The sequence below is a fragment of the Hemicordylus capensis genome, chromosome 1 (genome assembly GCF_027244095.1).
Source record: "Hemicordylus capensis ecotype Gifberg chromosome 1, rHemCap1.1.pri, whole genome shotgun sequence".
NCBI lineage: Eukaryota > Metazoa > Chordata > Lepidosauria > Squamata > Cordylidae > Hemicordylus > Hemicordylus capensis.
In genome coordinates, this window is record NC_069657.1 from 205,714,496 (window position 1) to 205,721,624 (window position 7,129).

A 7,129-nucleotide genomic window follows, 5' to 3' on the forward strand; every position below is an offset into this window, starting at 1 on the left:
AACTGGGCTAACTTGTGAACCACTTAACGATTTGAACCAAATTTGCTACAGCTGTAGGGACACATAGGGATGCCCAAATGGTGTGGTGTGTGATGATATCATCCACTCCAATTCAAGATGGTGGCCACGTGAACATCTGAGCTGCAAGCAAGCTAATTTGTGAACTGTCTAACCAATTTAAACCAAGTTAGGTACAGTTTCAGTAAGTGACACATAGGGATACCTCAACAATGTAGTTTGTGATGATGTCATCCACCCCAATCCAAGGTGGCAGATGCCTAAATGGTGTGGTGTGTAATGACGTCATTCACTCCAATTCAAGATGGTGGCTGCAAGAACTTCTGAGGCGCAAACAGACTACTTTGTGGAGTTCCTAACCTATTTGAAACAAATTGGGTACAGCTGCAGTGAATGACACACACATGGACATCTCAATGGTATAGCTTGTGATGATGTCATCCACACCGATTCAAGATGTCGGACACATAAACCTTTGAAGCACAAGTGAGCTAACTTGTGAACTGCTTAACCGATTTGAACCAAATTTGCTGCAGCTCTAGGGACACATAAGGACACCTCAATGGTGAAGATTGTGATGATGTCATCCACCTCTGTTCAAGATGGTGGACATGTAAACTTCTGAGGTGCAAGCGCACTAACTTATGGGCAGTCTAACTGATTAGAACCAGATTTGCTACAGCTGAATGGACACATTGGGATGCCCCAATGGTGTCATTTGTGATGATGTCACATACCCCAATCCAAGATGGCGGTTGCAGAAACCTTTGAGGTGCAAGTGCACTAACTTGAGGACTGTCTAACTGATTTGAACCAAATTTGGAACAGCTGTAGTGAGTGACTCACAGGGACACCTCGGTGGTTCAGTTTGTAATGATGATATCCACTCCAGTCCAAGATGGAGGACACATGGACATTTGAGGTGCAAGAGATCTAACTTGTGGACCTCGATTTGCACCAAATTTAGGCCAGATGTAGAGACAGTGAAAGGAAAGTAAGTTGGTTACTTCTTACTAGAACAACTTGTTTGCTTTATTTCTCCTCAGAAAGATGTATATTATGATGTAAGCTTCATTTAGATGTCATTAATGGAGGCATGACTGTGGGAATACAGCCTCCAAAAATGAAGCAGCAGCCCCGCCCAACATGCTAATAGCTCTCCCCTGCTGGACAGGTCAGTCGGACAGGTCAGACTGGGGTACCCCACTCTCCTGATCATGGGAAGGCATACACTTATGCTTACAGCCTTCACCTCTTCAGACAAAGGCTGTAAGTGTGACTGACACACCCAGCATGGAAGAGCAATTGGCATGCCGGGTGGGACTTCCACCTGATTTTCAGAGGCTGTATGTGAGTATAGCCTTTGTTAATAGTGTCTGAATGAGGTGACAGTGTCACTCAGTAGTAAGAAAAAATGGCAGCCGGCAGCCACTAGGAGGAGCACTGCAGCATAGGAGGTGGGTAGCAGTGGCAGGAGTGAAAGAGTCAGCACTGAAAGGTGAAAGAGGTGGGCCAGTGTTGCCCTCCCAAGCCCCTGTAACTGAAAGTTCTTGTTGAAGAACTTAAGGCCTAGCACTATTCAAATGGACCTACCTTACACATTTATAAAAAATGCAACAGTGAGGTATGTTAAATGCTTTGAGTAGTCTAAAGTGCTAAACTATTATTATTATTCCCCATTGAAAATATGCTTATGTGCATGAAAACAGTTTCCAGTAGTAAAAATTCAATGGTTAATGATAGCTGTTTGGATACTAAGGTTTTATCATTATCATTTCTCTGTCCTCATATCTTCTTCAGGATGTCATTTTAGGTTTTGGTAGGATGGAGGAAGGAAGCAATTTCAGTGTGCATGAAGGAATTCTCACAAAGATTCAAAGGTGGTTTCTTTGTGATTAAACTGCAAAAAGCTGAATATGTTAAGACCATTTGTTATGGTTATTTATAAAAAACACCTTATAATAACTAGAGATAGAAATATTTCTGAGAAATAATCGCATGTTGTTTGAAACATAACTCCCCTCTTTCCTAATAGTTGCTGTATTCTCCTTTTGAAATACTGAGTTTATGATAAAGAATAAAAGCAGCAAAGTTTTATGGCCCCTTAAGATGTTCACATTTATTGTGGCATAAGTTATCGTGGACTAGAGCCATAAGTTATCATAGACTAGAGCCATGCATCAGATTCATGGAGGTTATCCTCGGCTAGTAGGGGTGTGTATGCAAAATGGATATATGGCGGGGGGGTAGGACTATAAGCAGTAGAGCTTGCATGAAATACCAGAGGTACAAGCTCCACTCAGGTGTTATGAAAGTGGGTACACTTGTGTGGCACATGCTTACAGCATCTCCAAGAATGTGCTGGCAAGCCCTGCCCTCCCCATTACATGCACTAAAACCTTGCCCGACCCCCACCTCTCTCCATAATTATAGCATTTGTCTGAAGATAGACCAGCGTTCTAATCATGGGGATTTCTTCAGAGTACAGTGTTGGTCTCTTCAGGTAAATGCTGATACTGTTGGGGGCAGGGCCAAACAGAGTTGGAGGCAAGAGGACTTCACTCTCAAAGGGGACCTCAAATTTAGACACATGTTAACTTTTCTGGCATTTGATCAGTTTTGCAACTTGTTTTTATATGTTGCTATTTTTATTACAAAAGCTAGAAGTGGGCCTCTCTGGACATCTGAGAAGGCCTGGTGGGAGGTGGAGCTAAAGGGCATGTCAGCATAGGTGCAGGGCTTATAGGCATGTGTGCATGGATGCTGTACTCAGATCTGTCTTTGCTTCTCTGTTCTGTTTCTTAGTCTTGTTTTTAGTTTATTGCACACCATTCCATTTCAGCTCAACAGCTGGCTTGACTATTGCAATGTGCTCTACGTGGGGCTGCCTTTGTATGTAGTTCAGAAACTTCAGTTAGTTCAAAATGCAGCAGCCTGATTGGTCTCTGGGGCAACCCGGAGAGACCATATTATGCCTGTCCTGAAACAGTTACACTGGCTGCCAATATGTTTCCGGGCAAAATACAAAGTGCTGGTTATTACCTTTAAAGCCCTGAATGGCTTTGGTCCGAGTTATCTTAGAGAGCGCCTTCTTCTGCATGATCCCTACCCCACGTTAAGGTCATCTAAGGCGGTCCCTCTCCAGTTACCACCAGCTTGTCTGGTGGCAACTCATAGTGGGGGCCTTCTCTGTAGCTGGGCTGTGGAATACACTCCCGGCAGAAATCCACAATCTGAGCTCATTACTGTCTTTCAGGAGAGCCCTTAAAACCTATCTGCTTGGCCTGGCCTTGCAGGGTTTTTAAACTACTGTAAACTGTTTTAAATTGTTTTAAATGGTTGTCCCGGTTTTCCAGGGATTTTAGCTATTTGCAGGTTTAATTGGTTTTATTCTGTTTTTATAGTTTTGATTTTAATTGTTAACTGGTTATAATTGTTTCTAATCCTCTTGTAAACCGCCCTGAGCCATTTTGGAAGGGCAGTATATAAATCAAATAAATAATAAATAAATAAACAAACAGCAGCTAAACAATATTCTCGATAATAATTGCCACACAAACTGCCTTTTGGAGTTGCTAAAGTACTAGTAGCCATCAACAGCCCTGATGGCTTACTCTATGGTGATTGTTGCCATTGTCCTCATCATTATAGTTCCCAATAACAATCCTTAGCATCTATGCAGCACTTCTTGAGTGTTCAAAGGGCATCACAAACATATCTCGGTAGTTCTTTCAAGAAACCTGTAAGGCAAGTCACTGTTATCTCTATGTTATGGAAAAGAGAACAAAGCGGAGTGCAGGGCCGTCCCTAGCAGGGTGCGGGGCTGGGGGAGAATCAGCATGTGTGGGGCCTCCTTAACATTTCATATCATTACAGAATCATACTGATTGATGACATACAGTGTAAATAGTGTGAGTGAGGTTTTTGGACATGCCCAACCAGCTTGGACATATAATGCATTTCTAAAGAAATAAAAATAAAAAGAACAACACATGCTTCACAGTTCTCAGACCTTCTGGGCTGCAAATCAACCTGAGCACAGTGCACACATAAATAAATAAACAAACAAACAATATATTGTTCCAGAAGTTTTTGTAATCACCCAGAGATGAAAGAACCGCCCAGAGACGAAAGTTTGGGCAGTATAGAAGTTAAATAAATAAATAAATAAATAAATAAATAAATAAAAATAATAATTTTCTGCCGTGAAACAAGCCACTTATAGGACTTTTTGGATGGTGTTTTTTTTTTTTAAGCCAACAATTTGTCCAATCCACTTCAATTTAAATATACATATTCCTCCCACCCTGCCCTACATCTCTGCTCAATACCAAAGCCCTATGGCAAGCCAATCCCTAAATATTCAAGGGCAGGGGAAGATAACCACAAAAAGGAAATCACATCATACCTCCATTACTAAGGCTGGGCTGGGCAGAGGATCTGCAGAGAGCTCTGGTGCTGGGCACTCTCTGCCTGCCCGCCCACCTGCTTGCTTGCTTCTTGCTGGTGCTTCAGGCTTCAGGGAGGCCTGCATGGAGGCCTCTCTGGAAGTCTCGCCCACCCATCAAACTGCTGAGAGGCGGGAGAGGCGAAGCTCTAGCAGTTTGCCTGGGAGCCTTTCAAGCTGCACAAAGACACACACAGGATGGGCTCTGGCTGGACTGCAGGGAAAGATAAGTGGCTGGGACTTGGGGAGAGAAGAGGGCAGGCTGGACTGCAGTGTGCCCAGAGCGGCCCTGGCTGAGCGAGAAATAGTGACTTGATGAAGGCTAAGGCTTCCTGTTGAATTCATGGCTGAAGTGATTTGACTTATGTACTCTTAGCTGCCACCAGTGCCAGCCTTAGGGGTGGGCGAGCCAGGCAATCACCCATGGGGCACCACCCTAAAGGGGGGGCATAATGATGCTCATAATAAGCTGAGCTTGATGGTTTGCTGTTTGTTAGAGTCTACTGCCTGCAAGGAGCTAGGGAGAAAACATATGGCTCAACTGGGGAAAGCACTAGAGGCACTTCTGGGCCATTTATGTACTGCAGTACGCTCTGTGTGGGGCTGCCTTTGTGTGTAGTGCAGAAACTGCATTTGTTCCAGAATGCAGTGGCCAGGTTGGTCTCTGGATCATCTAGAACAGTGATTCTCAAACTTGGGTCCTCAGGTGTTATTGGACTTCAACTCCCATAATCCCCAACCAAAGGCCACTGAGGCTGGGGATTATGGGAGTTGAAGTCCAATAATACCTGAGGACCCAAGTTTGAGAATCTCTGATCTAGAAGAGACCATATCAGTCCTGTGTTGAATTACACTGGCTGCTGATATGTTTCTGGGCAAAATACAAGATGCTGGTTATTACCTATAAAGCCCTAAACAGCTTAGGCCCTGGGTATTTAAGAGAACATCTTCTTCACCATGAGTCCTACCACCTGATGAGATAATCTGGAGAGGTTCGCCTGCAGTTGCCGCCAACTCATTTGGTGGTGACTCGGGAACAGGCCTTCTCCGTTGCTGCCCCTGGACTTTGGAATGGGCTCCCTGTTGAAATAAGAGCCTCCCCCATCTCTGGCAACTTTTTAAAAGGTACTGAAGACACATGTATCCACTCAGACTTTTAATTAGATCTATGGTTTAAATTTTTAATGCTGGTTTTAAATTATTTTAATGCTAATGTTTTTAATGTATAAATGATTTTAATTGTTTAATTGCTTTAGTTTTGATTTTAACTGTTAAATTGACTTTAAATGTTTTTATTTGTTGTTGTTGTTGTTGTTGTTATTTATTCAATTTCTATACCGCATTCCAAAAATGGCTCAGGGCGGTTTACACAGAGAAATAATAAATAAGATGAATCCCTGTCCCCAACGGGTTCACAATCTAAAAAGAAACATAAGACAGACACCAGCAACAGTCACTGGAAGTACTGTGCTGGGGGTGGATAGGGCCAGTTACTCTCCCCCTGCTAAATAAAGAGAATCACCACGTTAAAAGGTGTCTCTTTACCAAGCTAGCAAGTAAACTGCCCTGAGCCATTTTGGAGGGGCAGTATATAAATTAAATAATAAATAAATAAATAAATAAATATATCCTATTTATAGCCTACTATTTATCCTAGGATCATCCCTGGATGCCATAGTCCACCAGCTCTCATCCATGGGAAATAACCCTGTAATACTGTGAGCAAATTCTTTATTACTTTACTTTTTCCTTTAATTGTGAATTACTCTTAGAGAGAGCTGAGGAGCTTGCTTTCTTGTAGTGTTTTTTTGTAACTATCATCTTCGTTTGTAGCTGTAATTAGAACCAGAACCTGTGAGATGTTCTTTAACTTCATCGCTCACTAATTGCAAAGAATATTTTTAGCGTTCACTATTGATTGTATGTGTATTGAAATGGCTAATGAAGGAAAGGACACTTTTTGTGGTCTTTTTAAAGCTTTCAACTTACTTATGGTGTGCAGATGCCTCTGGTAAAAAGCCTTTGCAGTGCATCTATGGGGAAAAAACCAAACATGTATGTCTCACTGTTGTGTAAGTTAAATGGTTAGAGATCCCTGGAGACTCATTAAACCTATAAATCCTCCAACTCAAATATACTGACATGCTAATAATAAGTAAAAAAGACTTAAAAAAAAAAAGACTAGGGCATATTTTCAATTTGATTTTAGAGTTTCAAGGTTCCTGCTGTAGTAAACGCAAATGTGTTTTTCCTGAGCATTACCAAATGACATTTTCTTTCTCTTTTTATTGCTTTAAATGTTGCCATTGTATATATTGACTCACTCTTAGTAAGCATTCCCAAGCACTGATAAAGATATGCACAAATTTTCGTAAAACTGGAAATGGCCCCCTTTTTAGTGCAATTGTCTCTTCATAAAGCAAAATAGAGTTTTACCTGTCCTTATGTGGATGTGTCTCAAATGAAGGAAGAGCAAATTATAGCTTTCACAGATAGCTTTCCTGTGCTGTTTACTTTGCATTATAAAGAGGAAGAAAATTAGGGTCAGAAGAAACAACATTGATTTCTTAGTACTTTTTTTTCTTTCAGTGCTCTAAGGAAGTAAATATCTGGTCATCATACCTGGAGGGTTACTTTGATAAGCAAGTAATGGAGTGATAAGCC

The 7,129-nt window shown here is 41.8% G+C and overlaps 1 long non-coding RNA gene across 1 annotated transcript in view; it reads left to right on the top strand.

Annotated features, from left to right (window-relative positions):
- The window catches only part of LOC128340856 (uncharacterized), a 102,492-nt gene extending 95,592 nt beyond the window's left edge, over positions 1–6,900 (top strand). The window contains exon 4 of the long non-coding RNA XR_008314031.1: positions 6,123–6,900. This is a non-coding gene — a long non-coding RNA (uncharacterized LOC128340856). The remainder of the gene's footprint in view (positions 1–6,122) is intronic.
- The last annotated feature ends 229 nt before the right edge of the window (positions 6,901–7,129 follow it).